Source organism: Vulpes lagopus, chromosome X (genome assembly GCF_018345385.1).
Source record: "Vulpes lagopus strain Blue_001 chromosome X, ASM1834538v1, whole genome shotgun sequence".
Lineage (NCBI taxonomy): Eukaryota > Metazoa > Chordata > Mammalia > Carnivora > Canidae > Vulpes > Vulpes lagopus.
In genome coordinates this window covers 41,817,869-41,841,204 of record NC_054848.1, presented here as the reverse complement: position 1 = coordinate 41,841,204, position 23,336 = coordinate 41,817,869, and positions in this window count along the sequence as shown.

Sequence of the window (23,336 nt, the reverse complement as noted above, 5' to 3'; positions counted from 1 at the left end):
ATGGAGCCTGCTCCTCCCTCTGCCTGTGTCTCTGCTCTCTCTCTCTCTCTCTCTTATCTGTGTCTCTCATGAATAAATAAATAAAATATTAAAAAATAATTTAGCATCCATTGGTAATTCTTACCCAAAGCAATTACTACTATGATGGTGGCCAAGTGATGATTTTCTTTTACATGTATAGCTGGGATTTTATGGTAAGGAAGAGTTTTCCCTTCCTTCCCATGTCTTTATTTATTAATTTGTTTATTTGTATTAGTATGGGACTCATGGGATGCCTTCGGCTCAGGGTGTGATCTCGACATACTGGGATTGAGTCCCATATTGGGCTCCTTGCGGGGAGACTGCTTCTCCCTCTGCCTATGTCGCTGCCTCTCTCTGTGGCTCTCAGGAATAAATAAATAAAATCTTTAGACTCATGAGTTCTTTTAATTTAAAGATTAATGTCAGTTCCTATCTTTATGAAAGTAGCTTAATTGAGATATAATTTAAGTACTACAAAACTCACCTGTGTTAGTTGTACAATGCAATGGTAGATAGATTTATAGACTGGTATAAAGATCACCACAATCTATTTTTAGGACAGTTCAATCACCCCAAAAAGAAACCTTGTGCCCATTAGCAGTCACTCCTCATCTGCCCTTGGCAGCCCTAGACAATGTCATTGACCTCTTCATGTCTCTATAGATTTGCTTATTCTGGACATTTCATATAAATGAAATCATATGATACATTGTCTTTTGTGTCTTGTTTCTCTCACTGAGCATAGTTTTTTAAATTGTGATATAACACACATAAAGTTTACTATCTTTTAACGTTTTATTTATTTTTTTAAGATTTTATTTATTTATTCATGAGAGACACACACAGAGAGAGAGGCAGAGGGAGACACAGGCAGAGGGAGAAGCAGGCTCAATGCAGGGATCCCGGAACTCCAGGATCACGCCCTGGGCGGAAGGCAGGTGCTCAACCACTGAGCCACCCAGGGATCCCCTCTTTTAACGTTTTAAAAACATTTTAAGTAACCCCTCACCCAACGTGGGGCTTGAACTCACAACCCCGAGATCAAGAGTCACATGCTCCACTGACTGAGCAAGCCAGGTGTCCCAACAGAGTTTACGGTCTTAGCCATTTTTAAGTGTACAGTTTGGTAATATTAAGTATATTTACATTCTTGTACAACCGATGCTACCATTCATCTGCAGAACATTTTTCATCCTCCCAAACTTAAACTCTCTATGCATTAAATACCAGGATTCCCTCCTCCAGCCCCTGGCAACTGCCATTCTACTTTCTGTCTCTAAAAATTTGACTCTTTTAAGTACTTCATATAAGAATTTTATTTTATTTATGATAGTCACAGAGAGAGAGAGAGAGAGGCAGAGACACAGGCAGAGGGAGGAGAAGCAGGCTCCATGCACCGGGAGCCCGACGTGGGATTCGATCCCGGGTCTCCAGGATCGCGCCCTGGGCCAAAGGCAGGCGCCAAACCGCTGCGCCACCCAGGGATTCCTTAAGTACCTCATATAAATGAGATCATATAGTATTTGCCCTTTCATGACTGGCTTATTTCACTTAGCCTAATGTTCTCCAGGTTCAGGCATGTGTCAGAATTTCCTTCCTTTTAAAGACTGAATAATATTCCATTGTATGTATATGTCACATTTTGTTTACTCATTCGTCCATCCATAAACAGTTGGGTTGCTTCCACTTTTTGGCTATTGTGAATAATGCTACTATGAACATGGGTATACAAATACCTCTGAATCCCTATTTTTTTAAAAGGACTTTTTAATTTATTCATTTGAGAGAGAGAGACAGAGAGAGCACAAGCAGAGGGAGAGGCAGAGGGAGAGGTGGAGGGAGAAGCAGACTCCCCACTGGGCTGGGAGCCTGAAGTGGGGCTTGATCCCAGGGCCCTAAGATTATGACTTGAACCGAAAGCAGATGCTCAACCATCTGAGTCGCCCAGGCTCCCCTTTGAGTCCCTCCTTTCAATTCTTTTGGGTATATATCCAGAAATGGAATTGCTGGATCCTATAGTAATTCCATATTTCACTTTCTGAGGAACTACCATACTGTTTTACACAGTGGCTGTACCATTTTACATTCCTACATTCCATTCACAGGGGTTCCAACAAAGGTATCCTCTCCAACACTTGTTTTTTGTTACTCATAGTAGCCATTCTAATGGGTGTGAGGTGGTATCTCACTATGGTTTTGACTGGTATTTCCCTAATAATGAATGATGTTTAGCATCTTTTCATGTGGTTATTGGCTCCATTTATATATATTCTTTGGAGAAATGTCCTTTGCTCATTTTAAAATGGAGTTGTTTGTTTTTTGTTTTTGTCGAGTTGTAGAAGTTTTTTATATATTCTGCACATTAGCTTCTTATCAGATATATATTTTATAAATATTGTCTTCCATTCCATGGGTTGCCTTTTCTCTCTGTTGATTGTATCCTTTCATGCACAGAAATTTTTAAGTTTTTAAAAGATTGTATTTATTTATTTTAGAGAGAGAGAGAGAGCACAAGAGGGAGGGGCAGAGGAAGAGGGAAAGAGAGAATCCCAAGCACAGAGCCTGAGGTAGGGCTTGATTCCACAATCCTGAGATCACGACCTGAGCCAAAACCAAGACTTGAATGCTCAGCTGACTGTGCCACCCAGGCACCCCAGAGGTTTTTGGTTTTTTTAAAAGATTTTATTTATTTATTCATGAGAGATAACACACACAGGGAGGCAGAAACATAGGTAGAGAGAGAAGCAGGCTCCATGCAGGGAGCCTGATGTTGCACTCAATCCTGGGACTCTAGGATCACGCCCTGAGCTGAAGGCAGACGCCCAACCACTGAGCAACCCAGGCATCCCATCCCCAGAAAGTTTTAATTTTGATATAGCCAACTTACCAATTCTTTCTTTTGTTGCCTGTGCTTTTGGTACCATATCCAAGAAATCATCACCAAACTCAATGTCATGAAGCTTTCTTCTAAGAAAGCCTTTATATTTAGATGTTTGGTCTATTTTGAGTTAATTTTTGTATATGATGTGATGTAAGAGTCCAAATTCATTCTTTTGCATGTAGATATCCGGTTTGCCCAGCACCATTTGTTGAACAGAACTCTCATTATTTATTTTAATGCTCAAATTGTTCTAGATTTGGCCATGGGAGTCTCCTCCAGTTGGTTCCTGTGTCCTTTTGACATATCTCCATCATTTTTTTGAGTACATCTTTCCTTTAGAGCACATTGGAGTGTTTCAGGCTTATCTTGTACTTTCCCAGTCATGGCCCTGGGGGTCAGCCATTTTTTGTTTCTCCTTTTAGTGGAGAATGGCATTTAGGAAACCAAGATCTAGGTACTAGAAGTGCTCATTGCTTCTATGGTGTTGCTGATGCTAGGCCCTCTCAGAGAACAGAGGTAGAGTGTAAATATAGATGCATATACATAGTGAATCCATACACACACGTATGTAATTCCATACACATATCTATCTTTCTGCTTATATATTAAAATCTACGAGTTTCCACTGCATCTACAATAACAATCCAACACCAGAATGTTCATCCTAGCCTTTTCCTTGTCTGTATTTTTAACTCCCTTCTCCAGCAGTGAGAATCCTGATTCTCTTTATCCACAAGAATTTACTTATCTCAATCCTAAGATACACATTCAGTAGTTTCAGATTCACTAGCTAATCCTACTGAGGAAGACAAGTCTACCAACTAAAGGTCAATATTTGTCACAGTCTTTTTTGTCTTTAGCCTAATGGATACCATATTCAAAAGTTACTTGGGTTGGTTCTTCTTCCTGCTCTCCTTAAGTGAGGCTGTGTTTGAAATACAGTAAAGGTGGGGTTCCTGGGTGGTTCAGCCAGTTGAGCATCTGCCTTTGGCTCGGGTCGTGATCCCAGAGTCCTGGGATTGGTCCTGGAATCAAACCCTGAGCCCTGAGTCGGGCTCCCTGCTCAGGAAGGAGCCTGCTTCTTCTTCTTCCTCTGCCTGCCACCCCCCCTGCTTGCAGGCATGCTCTCTCTTTGTGAAATAAATAAATAAAATCTTTTAAAAAATGAAATACAGTGGAGGTTAATTTGTCCTTTTTAGTATCCTCTCCATCCTTGTTAATTTTATTTTTTTTAATTTTTAAGAAGTTATTTATTTATTTATTTTAGAGGGGAAGGGCAGAGGGCAAGAGAATATCAAGCAGACTCTGTGCTGATCGTGGAGCTGGACATAGGCTCAGTCTCATGATCCTGAGATCACAACCTGAGCCAAAACCAAGAGTCAGACTCCTAATTGACTGCATCACCCAGGTGCCCCAATTTTATTTATTTTTTAAGTGTGTAAAACATTAACATGGTTTCAAAAGTCAGAAATATACCAACCAGTATACTCAAGGAAGTATCACTTCTCCATTCTATTCTTTCTAGCCTGCTCCCTCCCAGAATCTCTAGGCAACCAACTTTAATAGTTGTTGGTTTATCCTTCCTATGTTTCTTTTTGTAAAGATATGCAAATACATGTGTTTCCTTAAATCCTCTTATTTCTTACATGAAGGGTCGCATACTGTAGATACTTTTCTCTTTTTTAAAAAAAAATTATTTATTTATTTTTTAAGTAAGCTCTATGCCCAGTGTGGGACTTTGAACTCACAACCCCAAGATTAAGTCTCATGTTATACTGACTGAGCCAGGCACAGGCCCCACTTTTCTCTTTTTGTAACTGAAGTGTAGTTGACATGCAATGTTATATTAGTTTCAGGTATACAACACAGCAATTTGACAATTCTATACATTATACAATGCTCACCATGATGAGTGTACATACCATGTGTCACCATACAATATTATTGACTATGTTCCCTATGCTATACTTTTCATCTCTGTGACTTATTTATTTTATAACTGGAAGCTTGTACTTTTTAATTCCCTTCACCTATTTCACCCATCCCCCGTCCCTGTCCCCTCTGTCAACCACCAGTTTGTTCTTCGTATTTATGAGTCTATTTCTGTGTTTGTTTATTTTGTTTTTTTAGATTCCACATGTAAAGTGAAATCATATGGCATTTCTCTTTTTCTGTGGGACTTATTTCACTCAGCATAATACCCTTTAGGGCCAGATACTTCTGTGCACTTTCCTTTTTTCACTTAACATATGTCCTGGAATCTCTCCTCATCATTTCATAGCATTGATCTTTCTACGGCTTTGTAGGACTCTATTGAACTAATGTACCACAGTTTATTCAACCACTGCCTATGTATAAGAACTGATATTTTTGCCAATATTTTGCAATTATTAACCATACTTCTTTTTTAAAAAAATTTTTTTTTGTATTATTTATGATAGTCACAGAGAGAGAGAGAGAGAGAGAGAGAGAGGCAGAGACACAGGCAGAGGGAGAAGCAGGCTCCATGCACCGGGAGCCCGACGTGGGATTCGATCCCGGGTCTCCAGGATCATGCCTTGGGCCAAAGGCAGGCGCTAAACCACTGCGCCACCCAGGGATCCCCTATTAACCATATTTCAATGCCTATATAGTTTCACACTGTTGGAGGTATATCTTCAGGGGCAAATTGCTGGAAGTGGGATTGCTGCGGCAAAAGAGAAACATGTATGCATTTTTGTTAGATGCCAAATCCCACTCCATTTGGGTTGTAAAAAGGACATTTTAAAAAGCACATAGAAGAGAGGTGCCTGGGTGGCTTAGTTGGTTAAGCGTCCAACTCTTGGTTTTGGCTCAGGTCATGATGTCTGGGTTGTGGGATGGAGCTCCGTGTCAGGCTCTGTTCTCCATGCAGAGTCTGCTTCCAATTCGATTTTCATTCCCTCCTCTTCTCTTCCCCACTCTGCTAGCTCATGCGTGCTCTCTCTCTCTCAAATAAATAAGATCTTTTAAAAGAAAGTACAGAGGAGAAAAGCTACTATTCACAAGAGAAACCACACAGTCTTTCTTGCTGCCATTCAATAGTCCATGGTGGGTTTAAGATTGAGGGATTTAATTTCACCAGCATTGTTGAAGCCTCTGTGGGTGGCTCCGCCCTTCCCCACACAACCTGATGCTGTTATAGGAGCCACCTATTTCATAGAGGCAGCCACTGAGGTCATGTGTGATAAGCCACGTGAGGGCCCATCTATGAATAAGGTATCTGTGATTCAAAGCCTGTCTGGGCTATAGGTGATTTTTAGAGATTGAGCATTTGTTTCTTTGTGAGATTTCAGAAAATCTGATCAAAGGAACACACTGAGAAAGAGGGAAAAAAGCCCACATCCAGGAGCTGGCCTCTCACTCAGAGCCATACCCTGGTGTCCTCCTGGTGAATGTGAACAATTTCCTAGAACATCAGCCTTAGACAAGGCCATTCTACAGCTACAATTGATCAGGACAAAAACAAGGCTGCTACATAATAATATCTGAACACAGATGGAACATGAGCCTTGTCCAAGCCACAAAAGTGACCAAATAGTCCCCTAATAGGTTGTTTCTTTACCAATTTCTTTTTTTAAAGATTTATTTATTTACTTGAGAGGGAAAGAGAGGAAGCACACTGGGAGGGGAGGAGGGGCAGAGGGAGAGGGAAAGAGAGGAACTCAAGCAGACTCTAAGCTGAGCATGGAGCCTGCCATAGGGCTAAGTTTCATGACCCTGAGATCACGACATGAGCTGAAACCGACAGCTTAACTGACTGAGCCACCCAGGTGCCCCTTTACCATTTCAACTTTAGCCTTACTCTAGTCTTCCCTCTTTCTAGATAGGATTTATTAAGATACCCAATCACAGAATGCTCTTCTTCCAATCCAGAGTAAAGCCCCGCCTCCTTAGAGCTGCCACCAACTCACCTAACACCAGCCCAAATCCTAAATGAAGTCTTTAACACCTGAGACAAGACACCCCATGCTTCCCCACGGTGTGCTCTTTCTCTTGTTGCAACAAGCAAGCAATCCAACTATCCAACTTGTTGAACCACAGGCGTATTCCTGGGGGGCTTTGGTTGGAGGGCTTTGGTGGCACCTATGGAGTTTGCTACATGTTCAAGGCCTCTTTGGAACCTCTAGTCCACAGACTCCTAATTTTTTAAAAAGATTTTATTTATTTATTCATGAGAGACACAGAGTTAGAGAGGCAGAGGTAGAAGCAGGTTCCCTGCGGGAGCCTGATGCGGGACTCAATCCCAGGACCCCGGGATCACACCCTGAGCCGAAGGCAGACACTCAACCACTCGAGCCATGCAGGCATCCTTCTTTTGTTTCTTTGAATTGTGGATTTGCAGGTGTCTCATCGAAGCCTGGAGCAATAATAGTGGCCTGGCCACTTCCAGGTCTTTGGCCACACCCTCTTGTGTGCTGGCTCTTTTGCTCAGATGCCACCCCTGGCTTCCTGGGGCCAGGAATTAGAGGTCCCTGGTCAGTTTTCCAATGTCAACTTCTGCCTCTGCCCTCCATCCACCCTGTTTCAAACACGCTCATCTCTCTTACACCTCCCAGAATTCACCCATGCTGTTCCCACTTCCAGGAATGCCTTTCCTCCTCCTCTCTCTTGGCAAACACCAACGGATCTGTCAACATTCCACTAAAATGTCATTGTTATGATTAAATGCTCCTTGGGATTTCCACAGCATCGGTCAGAGAATCAGGAAGTGAGATATGCCTGAGGATGCCTCTCCAGCTACACTGGGAGGCCTAAAAGGCAGGTGGTGGACATGACTCATCTCCGTGTTCCCAGTGCATGGCTCAAGATAGATCCACAGCAGCCACTGGTTATTATGTGGGTGGATGGATGGGCAGACAGTTGGGTAGGTAGGTGTATGGGTGGGTAGATGAATGAAAAGAAGAATGGGTAGGTGGGTCACTGATTGGTGGATGAATTGGTGCAAGGCTAGGTGAAGGGCAATGGGGTGAGTGTGTGGCTGGATGGAAGAATAGATGATGACTATTTTAATGTTCTAAACTATCCTATCTGCTTCCTGGAGCTTCCCGTCTGACCCTCCCATACAGAACTTACCTGTAATCATCCAGGACAGATCTTCTCCCTCTTTAGGGAGAAGGATCCTTCATCCATGTTAGAAACTGATGCTTGATGAATACACACTCAATCTAACAGCTTTAGAGCAGAGCTGATATGACAGGCTGATAGCTGGACAGACAGATCCCTCAGAGGAAGGGAGCAGAAGAGCCTGGACCTCTGACATACATGAGAGGACCATCCGTCTTGCATGGTAAACTAAGATGGGAAGGAGGTTTCTCTTTCTTCCCAGGCAACCTTCATGTTGCTGGATCCATTGCCTCCTTGGAAGTCTTCCCAGATGTCTCCCCTGCCCTTTGACCACACTGCCCTAAATCCCAGCATTAGATGGAATCCTTTCCTGTGATTTAGACAGCCTCTGCCACAAAACACTGTGGAAGGTGCTGACATTTTATTTTATTTTTAATATTTTATTTATTTATTTGACAGAGTGAGCACAAGCAGGGGGAGTGGAAGAGGAAGAAGCAGGCTTCCCGCTGAGCAGGGAGCCCGATGCCGGGCTTGATCCCAGGACCCCAGGACCCCAGGACCATGACTGGAGCCAAAGGCAGTTGCCCAACCAACCAAGCCATCCAGGTGCCCCAAGGTGCTGAGATTTTAATAGAAACTACCTTTTCAGGGCACCTGGATGGCTCAGTCAGTTAAGCTTCTGCCTTCAACTTGGGTCATGATGTCTGGGTCCTGGGATCGAGTTCTGCATCGGGGGTCCCAGCTTAGTGGGGAGTCTGCTTCTCCCTCTCTCTCTGCCTCTCCCCTTGCTTCTGCTCTCTCTCTCTCTCAAATAAATAATTTCTAAAAATATTTAAAAAAAAAAACAATCGGGATGCCTGGGTGGCTCAGCAGTTGAGCATCTGCCTTCTGCCCAGGGTATGATCCTGGGAGTGCCGGGATCGAGTCCCATATGGGGCTCCCTACATGGAGCCTGCTTCTCCCTCTGCCTGTGTCTCTGCCTCTCTCTTTCTCTCTCTCTCTCTGTGTGTCTCTCATGAATAAATAAATAAAATTAAAAAAATAAAAAGAAACAACTTCTTTATTTGTCACAGGGGGTAGAATTTCTGGTGGCTGAGAGAGACAAGGTGAGTTTATTGCATAAACCTGAGGATCTCCAAATAGTAGGCAGAGAGGGACTGAGGCTGCCAGTGGTCTCATTTAAGATTTCAGTGCCGGGATCCCTGGGTGGCGCAGCGGTTTGGCGCCTGCCTTTGGCCCAGGGCGCGATCCTGGAGACCCGGGATCGAATCCCACATCGGGCTCCCGGTGCATGGAGCCTGCTTCTCCCTCTGCCTGTGTCTCTGCCTCTCTCTCTCTCTCACTGTGTGCCTATCATAAATAAATAAAAATTTAAAAAAAAAAATATTAAAAAAAAAAAAAAAAACAGTGGATGGAAAAAAAAAAAAAAAAAAAAAAGATTTCAGTGCCAGCCTGTGGCTCCCTAATTAATGGGGCTAACTCCCCCCTGGCCCTGCCCTGCCCAAAGCTCTAGGAGTAGACCCATGCTAGCCTGGTCCACCAGAGCAACCTGCCCTCCTGACCCCAGAGTTGGGAAGGGGCAGGTAACCCAAGCCAGACCACGTGACCTAAAGCTGGGACTTCAAGGAATGAAGTCTCTGGGTCCCTTAGAGCTCCCAGCCGTTCAGGTGGAGGCAAGGTGACCACCACATGAGGGGAGTCCACTGAGGATGAAGCTATCAAAACACAGAGCCCGGGGCTGCCTGGGTGGCTCAGTCAGTGAAGCGTCTGCCCTGGGCTCGGGTCATGATCCCAAGGTCTGGGGATCAAGCCCTGAATAGGGCTCCCTGCTCAGCGGGAAGTCTGCTTTTCCCTTTCCTTCTACTCCTACTTGTGTTCTGTCTCTGTCAAATAGATAAATAAATAAATCTTTAAAAGAAAACACGAGCCCACTCCCAGTGAGAGGCGGGGTACATGCCCTGCTCCCCCTCTACCCAAGTCTCTTCAGTTTGGCTGATTTGGGTTGTTTCTGACACCCAAATGTATTCCCTGAAGGATACATCCACCTTGGACCCCCTCAGGCCACTGAGTCCATCCCCTGGCCTCTGTAATTTCCCCTGGCAGGCCTGAAGAATGACCTGAACCACATTTTCCTCCTCACTAGCCAAGAAACTTGGCCACCTGGGCTCTCAGCCAGCTCTGCCACTCAACCTGCTGGGCAACTTCCTGTGGTGTGTGTGGGAGTGCCTTTCCCTTTCTTGTGTGCTGTGCTTTGTCACCCAAAGCAAGTTCTGGCCCAGGAAAGCTTTAGCTTCTAGCTGTTCTGCCCTTGGAGACCATCTGTTTCTCCCTAAATGGTGGTTGTGAAGGTCCTCAGCAGTTCCAGGCTCCCTGGTGCCCATCATACAGATGGGGAAACCAAGGCCCTAACAGGGGGCTTGCCCCAGGGCACCCCATAATTACCTGGCAGATAGCCACCTTTTCTTGTGCTCTTCCCCCTTAGGTCCTCTGGGTCCCAGGATCTCCTGGGTGGCGGCATGGGGGCGCCATTGAGAGCAAGCCAGGGCATGTCCATGCTGGCCCAGGCTCTGACTCATTCATCTACCACCAAGGAGCATTTACTGGGGATCGTAGCTAAGGATGGGGGAACTAAGTCCTGCTAGGCTAGAGTCTGGAAGGCGTTTCAGGGATCTTTTTTTTTTTTTTTTTTTTAAAAAAAAAAAGATTTTATTTATTTTTGACACACACATGCAGAGAGAGAGAGAGAGGCAGAGACACAGGCAGAGGGAGAAGCAGGCTCCATGCAGGGAGCCTGATGGGGGACTTGATCCTGGGTCTCCAGGATCAGGCCTTGGGCCGAAGGCGGCGCTAAACTGCTGAGCCACCCGGGCTGCCCTCAGGCATCTTTTACAAAATATCTACCACTGGAAGTTGTGCAAGGCAAACAGACCTAATGCCTGACAGCTGGTATTTATTGAGCCCTGACTCTGCACAGGACTATCTGGAGAGCTTTGCATCTGCTATCTCACTTCATCTCCACAGGGCTGTAAGGCAGAAACCATAATTACCTGCATTTTATTGGTAAGGAAGCTGAGGCCCAGTAGTTAATATAACCCACCCAAAAATAAAGCATTTCCCCCAGGTGTCACCAGCACAACAGCCCAGAATGGCAAGGGGGCATTTCAGCACCTGTGTGTCCTGAATGAACCCACCCCAACTGCGGCTGGCCAGGATGGCCTGGGGTCAGGGAGCTGTCTTAGATCTGCATCAGGCTGACAAAGAGGATGGGAGCCGACAGGGGGAGACCTCACCCCAGAGGGTCATTCCACATCCCCACATTAGGGGATGTCACAGCCCCCATTCCATACCCTGTGCAAAGCATGCTCCTCCACCCCCACTCAGGGAGCAGGGCAGAGCTGAGAATGGCCCGGATTCAGCTCTGTCTCCAGCCTCAGCCCCTGAGGGTCACTTCAGGGAAGTTCCTCCCCTTCCCTCTGGGTGACCTCATCTGTGCTATGAGCTGGTAGATGCAATTAAAGGGTAATTTCCCAAATGGTAAGATCATGACTCATACAAATATAAATTGAACATGTGTCAAAGATTTTAGTTAGGTCTTTTATGAAGGAGAGAACTGGTGAGAAGTTACAATCCACTCAAAAGAGAATCTGCAGAATAGACATGTATCGGCTACCAGGGATACTGAAATGAATTTGCCGTCCCTATGCCTCCCCTGATGTGTTCGGGGTGGGGTGGTGGGAAACGGGGTAGTGGTTTCCCAAATCCTAGTAGGTAGCTTTTGCCAGTAGATGTACTAGAATCTATCATTATATTTGGACTCATCTTTTCATCAGGGAGGCAGTCAGTCGTAATTCGACAGGACAAAATCCATGTGCATGTTTGCGAACAGAAATCATCAGTCCTGCACGTGTTAACGTCTTTCTTTCTAGAGTTTCGAAATGGCCCAGCCAGAGACAAGGTTGCTGCCCTCTGTAGATCAGATAAGCTCTAAAGGTCTGCTAGATGACACCAGCGGTCTATTGAAAGGACACTCCGGAATAGTTCTGTCCATTGAAAAGCCTTTCGAGGTTTTTCCTGACAATGTAAGGGGCTGGACCAGACAACAGCTGAGACATTTTCCAGCTCAGAGGCATCCCCAGGCATTAAGGCGTTTCCAGCCCTGGGAGAGGTGTCCACATTCAGACTCATCTCCTGACTTTGCCTTTAAAGACCTGGACACTGAGGGGCGCCACTAGCTCGCAGAGTGACTTTGTGAACTTCAGGGAAGGACACTCCTTCCTCTGGGTGGACACAGCCCCAAGCCAGGACCCAGGGATGCAAATGGAACCCAGGCTGCATTTCTGTCCTCACTTTCCTCCTTGGCCAGGTGTCTTTTGCTAGCAAACAGCCTGCATAACTTTGCACAGTGGCCCTGCCATTGCCTGACATTCCACAGTCAGTAGTGGTGACCCTCTGGAGGGTCTAGAAGAAAGCCAGTGGCTTGGGGTTGAGATGGGGGCACAGGAAGGTCCTGACACCGCACCTGAGGGGCTTTTTGTAGGGGAAGCTGGCAGGGTTGGGTGGGGAGGGGCTGAGATTAGAAGGGGAGACCCTGCTCTACATCTGGACTAGACTTGGAATTCAGGAGCAGCGGTCCCTCATCCAACCACAGCTAAGAGTGTTGGGGTCCCAATGCCTCCCCTGACATGTTCGAGTGGGAGGGTGGTGTAGATGCATACTCCTTCCTAGCCTAGAGAGGTCGTACTGTCAGGCCTGGTCTCCCTGCTGCTTCCGCAGCCAATCTCCAAGCCTTGACCCTGAGGGCAGAGTGTAAGGACTCAGAGATGGCAGAGGAGCAGGTGGGTAGCCCAATCCTGGGGAGCACCTGCCTGCTCTCTACCCATGGGCTACTCTTTGAGGCTACATTCTTCCCTGGGCCTGGGCTGCAGACGGGCAAGCTATTTGACAGTGAAAGATACTGAGGCTCAGAAAGGGGAGCTGGCTTACTCTAGGCCCCAGGGGTCCATGGAACCCTAACTTGCTTCCTAAGAGTAAGCTGCCTGTTCCAGAGACAGATAGATAGCTCCCCCAACCCACCAATCTTCCTTCATCCCTGGGTGCCTCCTAGGCCTGGGCACTTGGTTTCCAAGTGACCAGAGAGCCAGAAGCAGCTTCCTGACCAAGCAAATACTGCCATTCTATTTTTTAAAGAAATATTTATTTATTTGAGAGAGAAAGAGTGCACATGTGCATGTGCACACACACACTCATGCACACACACATGAATGCATGCAAGAGTGCAGGTGGGGAGCAGAGGCAGAGGGAGAAGCAGGCTCCCTGTGGGGAGCCTGATATGGGACTTGATTCCAGGACCCTGCAATCATGACCTGAGCCAAAGGCAGACACTTAACCAACTGAGCCACCCAGGCATCCCCAAATATTGCCATTCTACGCCCAGATCTTTCTTAGCCTTCTGAGTTTTCCTGACCTTGACATCTCTCTACTCCCATCCCTGCACGTCCAGACCCTCCCCCATTGCCTGGGCCCCCCTTTCCTGTACCTTCCTTCCCCACCCTCTAGGAATCCTTACCTGAGTCTCTTCTCCCTGCCCTGAGTGGCTTCCTGGTGCTTCTGCTTCATACACGGGGCTTATAAGCATTGCTCATCTTTCCTGGAGTCTGGCCACATTGTCTCTGGGTTGCCACAGAGCCCAGCATGGTGCCTGACTTGGAGTGTGGGGCTGAATGAAGGAAGGGGTGTTTTCCAAGCTCTAGCTTTGTCCCAAGTGACAAGGTTTAAGAAAAGCAAATGGCCCTCAATTTCACTCCCCTGACTGTCAAAACCTGGATTCCTACAGAAAGCACATTCCTTGGTTTCCCTTACCCTCCCCTGCCAGGTGTAGGTGGAAGTGAAGCTGCATACCCATCCAGCCCACGTGGCCATAATATATGCATGCACAGATGGCATACATGGACCCCCAAGGAAATTCACACATAGACACCATGCTCCAAGCCATAGGCACATCTGAACGTGTGAGCATACCCAGGCATGGGCCCCTAGGGATACACATACACACATGTCCTGACCCAAACCTCTGGCCACACCTGAAACCTTGCACACACCCAGGCATGGGCCCCCAGAGTTACACATGCACAGATACTACTGCCTGGGTCCCTGGGCACACCTGCACCCATCTATCCACACATGCACATTTATACAGGGTCCATATGCACACCCCCCCAGGCCCAGACCCATGGACACATGTGCACCCATGCACATACATGTTTATGGGCACCCAGAGTACATGTACATAGATGCCTGTGCCTGAGCCCATGGACACACTTGCACTTGTTGATCTAGACCTGGGCCAACGAAAATACATGCAGCTATACCACACACATGCCCATGCACAGGCTCCCAGGGGTACGTGTATGCCAAGACCCACTCCCATCGCCATGTGTGCACCTGTTCACTCACACTTGCACATGCTTGGGCACTCAGGGGTATATGTGCACAGATCCTCAACACATAAGCCTGGGCCAACGGGCTCCCTTGTCCCTGTGCGCTTAGACACAGCCATGCATGTGCACCTTGGGGTACACGTGTACACACCCAGACACAAACACTCAGGATTGCATCTGTGGCCATAGGGGTTTGAACTGGAATCTCATGCACAAGCATACCTTCATGCATATGCACGATTACTTTTCACAAACACCCTTGCCAGGGTACGGGCCCCTTTGTATCTGCTGGGCTCATCTGCCCCCAAGCATCTCTGGGAGAATGCACACTTACACTTGTGTATCACACATACACACCTGCATCCAAACTAGCAAAGCCTGAACGCATACACATACCACATATGCATGCACGTAGGAATGCATTGTAAATATGCACACACAGGCAGAAGCACAGCAAGCACAGAGGCACATAATTTCACACATGCTGATATGCACATGCATGCACACACACGCCCATGCAGGCACACATACACCCAATTACCCTTTGAGCCTCTCATTCACCAACCCTGCCTGGCTGGTAATTACTCCCAGATCCTGCATCTGGCAGAAGTTTCACAAGACATGTGGCCTGTGACCCATGATTCACTCCAGCTTTCCCCAGCCCCTGTCATCTAGAGAGACTCAGACATTTGTCCCTTCCCTTTGGGCTGCCACTGGGCCTGAGATACATTACAGCTATTCTCCTGAAGCAAGGCATCTTGACGGCTTGAAAACTGTATACGTGTTCATGGGAGAACAGTCTGGCATGAACCAGGCTTGGGTGGGGTTTGGGGGCAGTTCTGAACTCTCCCAAACCATTCTTACTCATATTGCAGTGTGGGACAGGATGTTGTGTGGACACAGCTCCGGGAAGCCGCCCCCAGGGAGTGCTGCGGATTTCATCCTTGGGTTTCCCTGGGCTGTGGGTCCCTTCTCTGAGCTGCAGTGCCCCCTTCACCTGGACAAGGAGGATGTGCCAAAATTTTCTTCTTTCACTTGCATCCTGCTGCCCTCACACGTGGCCAAGATGAGCCTCCTGAAGTCAGATCTGAAGCTGACAAACCATGCATTGGTTTGCTTGGGCTGCTATAACAAAATGTCCCAGACTGGGGGGCTTAAACAATAGACACTTATAACCTCACAATCTGGAGGCTGGAAGTCCAAGATCAAGGAGCCACAGGGGTTGGTTTCTGGTGAAGCTTCTCTTCCTGGCTTGCAGAAGGCCACCTTCTCTCGTGGGCTCACCCAGCCTTTGCTATAAGATTAGGGCCTACCCTTATGACTTCATTTAATCTTTTTTTAAAGATTTTACTTATTCATGACAGACACATAGAGAGAGAGAGAGGCAGAGACACACGCAGGCTCCATGCAGGGACCCTGATGTGGGACTCGATCCCAGGTCTCCAGGATCACACCCCAGGCAGAAGGCGGCAATAAACTGCGGGGCCGCCAGGGCTGCCCTTAAAGATGTTATTTATTGGGCAGCCTGGGTGGCTCAGCAGTTTAGCGACGCCTTCAGCCCAGAGCGTGATCCTGGAGGCCCGGGATCGAGTCCCACATCGGGCTCCCTGTATTCAAGAGGAGCCTGCTTCTCCCTCTGCCTGTTTCTCTGCCTGTCTCTCATGAATAAATAAATAAAATCTTAAAAAAGAAAGATGTTATTTATTTGACAGAGCAAGAGAGGGAGGGAGAGAGCACAAGTAGTGGGAGCCACAGAGGGAGAGGGAGAAGCCGACTTTCTGCCGAGCAGGAAGCAGGGAGCCAGATGCAGGGTTTGATCTCAGGATCCTGAGATCATGACCCGAGCATAAATCAAGAGTCCCACGCTTAACTGACTGAGCCACTCAGGCGCCCCCCACCAAAAGTTTTTATTTTGATTCCAGTTAGTTAACATACAGCATTATATCAGTTTCAGGTGTACAATATACAGATTCTGCACCTATGTACAACACCCGGGGCTCATCACAAGTGCCCTTTTTATAGTCACAGAATTATTGCTTGCAAAATATTGCACGTAAGAAGTTATGTTTATTGAGGTATATCTTACATACAGTAAAATTTCCCCTCTGTAGCATACAGGTCTCCGAGGCTTGACAAACAGAAGTCATCAGTTGACTGGCACCACAAGTAGGACACAGAGCCATTCTCTCACTTCAGAGTAGTTCCTCAAGGGATCACTTTGAGGTCAGCCCCTCCTTCCACCCTGAAACCCTGGCGACCCCTGATCTGTTTGCTATCCGTGTAGTCCTGCCTTTGCCAGCATACCATGCAAGTGGAATCATGTAGTATTTAACATTATTCAGGCCTCCCTCACTTAGCATAGTGCATCTGAGATGCCTCTGTGTTGTATGCTTCAGTAGTTTGTTCTTTATGGCTGAGTACATATTTATTTATTCATGAGAAACACAGAGACAGAGGCAGAGACCTAGGCAGAGGGAGAAGCAGGCTCCCAGGCGGAGCCTGGTGTGGAACTCAATTCCAAGACCCCAGGATCCCAGGATCACGCCCTGAGCTGAAGGCAGACGCTCAACCACTGAGCCACCCAGGCATCCCTCTCACTGTGGTTTTACTTTGCATTTTCCTAATGGCTAATGATGTAGGATGTCTTTTCACATGTTAATGCCATCCATATTTCCTCTTTGGTGCAGTGTCTGATCAAATCTTTTGATAATTAAAAAAATTTTTAATTGGATTGTTGGTTTTCTTATTTTTAAGGTTTCATTTATTCATGAGAGACAGAGAGAGAGAGGCAGAGACACAGGCAGAGGGAGAAGCAGGCTCCATGCGGGGAGCCCGACACGGGACTCGATCCCGGGTCTCCAGGATCGTACCCTGGGTGGAAGTTGGCACTAAACTGCTTAGCCACCCGGGCTTCCCCGGGTTGTTGGTTTTCTTATTGAATTGTGGGAATTCTTTTTTTTTTATTATTGATTTTTTAAAAATATTTATTTATTTATTTATGATAGTCACAGAGAGAGAGAGAGAGAGAGAGAGAGAGAGAGAGAGAGAGAGAGGCAGAGACACAGGCAGCACAGGCAGAGGAAGAAGCAGGCTCCATGCACCAGGAGCCCGACGTGGGACTCGATCCCGGGTCTCCAGGATCGCGCCCTGGGCCAAAGGCAGGCGCCAAACCGCTGCGCCACCCAGGGATCCCTTATTATTGATTTTTTAAATTGAGGTATAGTTGACACACAATGAGACATTAATTTCAGGGGTACAACATAGTGATGGTGTTGTGCTGTGCTTGCCACCAGTGTAGGTGCCATCTGTCATCATACAACATTATTGTAATACCATTGACTGTATTCCCTATGTTGTGCCTCTCATCCCCATAACTTTTTCATTTCATAACTAGAAGACTATGCCTCCCGTTACCCTTCACCCATTTTGTCCATCCTCCCACCTCTACCCCTCTGGCAACAAACCGGTTTGTCATCTGCTTCTCCCTTTCGTTTGTTTGTTCATTTGTTTTATTTTGTTTTAAGATTCCACATATAAGTGAAAGTATGTGATATTTTTCTTTCTCTGACTTATTTCACTTAGCTTAATACCCATCCATTTTGGCAAGACCTCATTCTTTTTTTTTTTAAGATTTTATTTATTTATTTATTTATTTATTTATTTATTTATTTATTCATGAGAGACCCACAGAGAGAGAGAAGCAGAGACACAGGCAGAGGGAGAAGCAGGCTCCATGCAGGGAGCCCGATGTGGGACTCGACCTGGGACTCCAGGACTGCGTCCTGGGCCGAAGGCAGGTGCCAAAGCAGACACTCAACCACTGAACCACCCAGGTGCCCCAAGATCTCATTCTTTAACATGGCTGCATAATATTCCATTGTGTATATATACCACATCTTTATCCATTTATCTATATAGATGGACATATGAGCTGCTTCCCTCTCTTGGCTATTGTAAATAATGCTGTGGTAAACATAGGGGTGCATATATTTTTTTTGAATTTGTGTTTTAATTTTCTTTGGGTAAATAGCTGGTAGTGGAATTACTAGAATGTATGGCATTTCTATTTTTAATTTTTTGAGGAAACTCCATACAGTTTTCCACTGTGGCTGCAACCCATTTATAAAATTGTGGGAATTATTTATTCTGGATACTGGTGCTTTGTCAAATAATGTATTTTGAAAATATTTTCTCCATGTCTATGATTTATCCTTTCACTTTTAAAAAATATTTATTTGCAGAGAGAGAGAGAAAGAGAGAAAGAGAAAAGAAGAGAGAGCAAGCACAGGGGGAGGGGCAGAGGGAAAGAAGCAGACTCTCGTGGAGTCTGACATGGGGCTCAATCTCACAACCCTGAGACCATGACGCTTATTTCAAGAGTCAGATGCTTAACTGACTGAGCCACCCAGATACCCCATCCTTTCACTTTTGCATTATACTTTTATATCTATTATTTTATGTCATTTATCCTTTCTTTTTTTTTTAATTTTTATTTATTTATGATAGTCACAGAGAGAGAGAGAGTCAGAGACACAGGCAGAGGGAGAAGCAGGCTCCATGCACCGGGAGCCCGATGTGGGATTCAATCCCGGGTCTCCAGGATCACGCCCTAGGCCAAAGGCAGGCGCCAAACCGCTGCGCCACCCAGGGATCCCTCATTTATCCTTTCAATAAATATTTACTAAGAACCTACTATGTCGGGCACCTGGGTGATTCAGTGGTTGAGAATCTGCCTTTGGCTCAGGTCCTGATCCCGGGGTCCTGGGATCGAGTCCCCCATCAGGCTCCCTGCAGGGAACCTGCTTCTCCCTCTGCCTATGTCTCTGCCCCTCTCTCTGTGTCTCTCATGAATAAATTAAAAAAAAAATCTTTTTTTTAAGATCTCTTCAAATTCCACCTGCATGTGCCTTGTGTACTCTGTCTTCCCAGTGGCCCCACTCTGCGCCCAACAAGTAGATATGTATTATTAGGAAATGTTAAGGGCTATGAAGAAAACAAGGCGGGATGCAGGTGTAGAGAGGGAGGGGGTGCTGTTTTGGATAGTTAGGGAAGGCTTCCCGAGATGACCTTTAGGCAGAGAAAAGAAGAAAATGAAGAGGGCAGCCATGTAACCCTTGAACTACGTATCTATCTTGGGAAGGGTGTCCAGGTGGAAGGGTGTCCAGGGTGCAAAGACCCTGGGGTGAAATAATGCTTGGTGTATTTGAGGAACATCAAGGAGCCTGGTGCACTTGGAGAGACACTGGAGAGAGTGGCAGGGAGGGATTATACTCATCTGCCAAAGGTGGGGAACCCGAGACCCGGGGAAAGTTAGAGTTGGCCAAAGGTTCCATACTGAGGGCATCTTCACGCAATCGCCTGGCTTCCTCCTAACATGTGCTGCATTTCTGGAGGACAGGAGGAGGCTGGAACCCTACCATATACCCCTGAGAGAATGCACAGCCTCCTAGGGAAACCTGTCAAGTGGTTACAGTGCTGGGCCCTGGGGCCACTGTCCCGCACTGATCAGCCTCTCTGATCTGATTCAGGTGCTTCGGTCTGTCCTTACGGTAGCAGCCAGAGGGTTCCGTTACAACCCACGTCGGCCCTCAGTCCTCCTCTGTTCAGACCTCTGGTGTGGTTCTATCTCGCAGAGAAAAAGCCAAAGTCCTTTCTGTGGCCTGCAAGGCCCTACAGAACCAGGCCCTTGTCACCTCTCTGGCTTCACCACCTGCCACTGGCCCCTCGCTCACTCTGCTCCCACCACACTGGTCTCATCACTGTTCCACCTCAGGGGCTTTGCACTGGCTTTTCCCTTTGTCTGGATCATTCTTCCTCCAGACATAACTCCTTCTGGGGTCACACTGATTTGTGTATAGATCCTCCCAGGGTCATACAGTCTGTGGTGTGGCCCCTCCTGGGATCAAACAGTTGAGGGTGTAGACACTCATGAAGTCACTAGATTTCAGTATAAGCAATCCAGGGGACATATTGATTGGGGGATGGACTGCCCAGGATCACAGAGATTGCTTTGGAACACTTCTGGGGTCACACAGTAGGATGTAGAGGCTTTAGGGGTCACACAGACTGGGATGTGGACATGGTTGAGGTCACATGGAATGAGGTGTGGCCACTCCTGAAGTATCACAGATGTGTTTTCTTAGAGCCTTATGGATTGGTATGTGGGCACTTTTGGTGTCACACAGACTGGCATGTAGACAACATTGGGGTCACACAGACCACAGTTTGGACACCTCTTGGATCATCTTGTTTGGGGCATGGACACTCTTGGGCCACACGGACTATGATCTGGTATCTTCTGGTTTTACATAGGCTCAATTTTGGGACACTCTCAGTCACAAATTCTGGGGTCTGGACATGCCTAGGATCACATAGTAGGACAAGGACATCACTGAAGGTGCATAAACTGGGAGGTAGATGCTACTGTGGTCATGTGGCTGTGGCACAGATATTCCTGGGTTATCATAGGCTTGGCCACGGACACCCTTGTGATCACACATGGCTTGTGGTGTCGACTCTGCTGGAATCGCACCAACTGGAACAAAGATGCCTCTCGAGACACACAGATGGGGGATTGGCACCCTTGTGGTCACACAGAATTTGGTGTGGGTACTCCTCTTTTCACATGGAATGGGAAATTGTCTACCCTGGGGTCACAGATATGGGGGTGTGGAGTCTTATTTGCTCACACAGATGTGGGAATGTCCTCCCTGGGTTACCCAGACTGGAGTATGGACCTACCAGGCCTCACAGGCACAGGAGTTTCCTACTACTGTGGTCTTACTGATGGGACTACACCCTTGAGAGGCCATACAGGCTGGGGTATAGACAACACCGTGCCAGACACGATGGGGTTTGGACAACGGAGTTGGAATTGGGCATTGCTTCTGTCACAAAGATGGAGGTGTGGACACTCACAGGTTATGGAGACTGGGGAATGGACACTCCTGAAGTGGCTGGACTGGCATAAACCATTCCCAGAACATCACAGACTGAGCCGTGGACATGTGTGGAGTCCGTAGACTGGAGTATGGACACCTCTGTGACCACAGTTTGCCACACATGAGCTCATGGTGCCCCCGAGACTGTGATATGGAAACTCCTGTGGTCACAATGACTGGGCTGATGCCACTTCTGGACTCACATTGATCGTGGGACACATCCTCTTGGGGTCACATGGGCTGGGCTCTGGACGTTTCTGTAGTCAGACACTGGGATGTGGACACAGCCAGGACTCATCTGTGGTCCCAGAGACAAGGAAGAGAAGGAAGAGAAAGTGTTTGTACTGAAGTGTAGACACTCCCCTGCTCACAGTCTTTGGGATATAGACACTCTTGGGATCATACAGACCAGAGTTTGGCTTCTCTTAGGGTCACCCAGACTGGGAAGTGGAAACTCCCATGGCCACGCAGGCAATGTAGTGAATGGACTTGGGGCCACAGAGATTGAGGTGTGGAAAGCCCTTTAGAGTTGCAGACTAGGGAGTGACTCCCTGGTGGTCAGAGCTTGGGGCATGGAGACTTATTTGATCACATAGCCTAAGGTGTAAAAACCCCAGGAATCACACACAGCTAAGGGTATGCCACCCTGAAGACACAAAGACCGGGTTGTGGCTTCTCCCATGGTCACGTAGAAAGTTGATCATCCTGGGTTTACACAGACAAGCTATTGTGTGGAGACTTCTGGAGAAACAGGCTGGCTGTGGGCCCTCCTGGGGTTACACAGACTTGGTGTGGACACTTCTGGCATTTCAAAGTCTGAAGAAGGATCACTCCCAGGGTACAATGACTGGGCCTATGGTGATGGATTAGGGTGTGAACAATTCTGCGGTAACACAGATGAGGGGTGTGCTCTTAAGGACACGCAAGGGGTCACTCAGACTATGATAAATGCTCAACTGGGGACACATGGTATGGGATACACATGCCTCTGTAGACAAATTGACTTGGTTGTGGAAAATTCAGGGGTCACATGGAGGGGTGTGGAGTTGCAAGGGTAGGGTATCCAAACTCAGAGCCAGACAGGGTGCTCCCAAAGTTGGGAGACTGAACCTGAGTTAGGCTGGCCCTTCCTGGGCCACACATTCAGGGCTTGGGATACTGCTGGGTCACACAGTCTGGGGATTGGAAATTATTCCCATCACAGGGACTTGTGTGTATATGCCAGATATCATACAGATGGGGTTGGACACGATTAGGGACACAAAGCCTGAGATGTGGGTATTTGCTGGGTCTCAAGGGCTGGCGTGTTTATACTCCTGGAGATTTAGTTGGCTACTCCTGGGGCCTCAGCCTCTAGTGTGGACACTTTGAATTTACATGGTAATAGGTGCAGATATGCCCATGGCCACATAGGCTTTTGCGCAGATACTTCTGTTATACATTTCCAGAATCACACTGCTTGGGTGAGAAGACTCCTGGTTTGACATTGTGTAGTGTGCCCCATCCCCAACATCCAGCGTTATAGACTCAGTATGGACACGCCCAGGTTCACACCGTCAAGGACAGAGACATCTAGGGTCACCAACTGGGATGTGGGTGGTCCTGAGGTCACCAAATTGAGGTGTACACAGAGAATGTTTCTAGATACAGGTGTAAGCTGCAGAAACTAGTTCTGCCTGTGTAGCTGGTGAGCTTGGCAGCTCCTGTTGGCTAACTTGCAGAAATTCAGCACTGCAGTCAAGGCAGACTTTCTGACATCGCTTATAGGGGTTCTTGTTGCAGAGATAGGAGAAAAAACTACTTGTCTGTCGACAGATGAATGGATAAAGTGCGGTATATGTATTTATATATACAATAGAAGATTACTTGGCCATGGAAAGGAAATCCTGCCATTTGTGAGACAGATGGACCTCAAGGCCATTGTGCTAAGTCAGAGAAAGACAAATACTATGAAGTGAAGATCTTGTATGT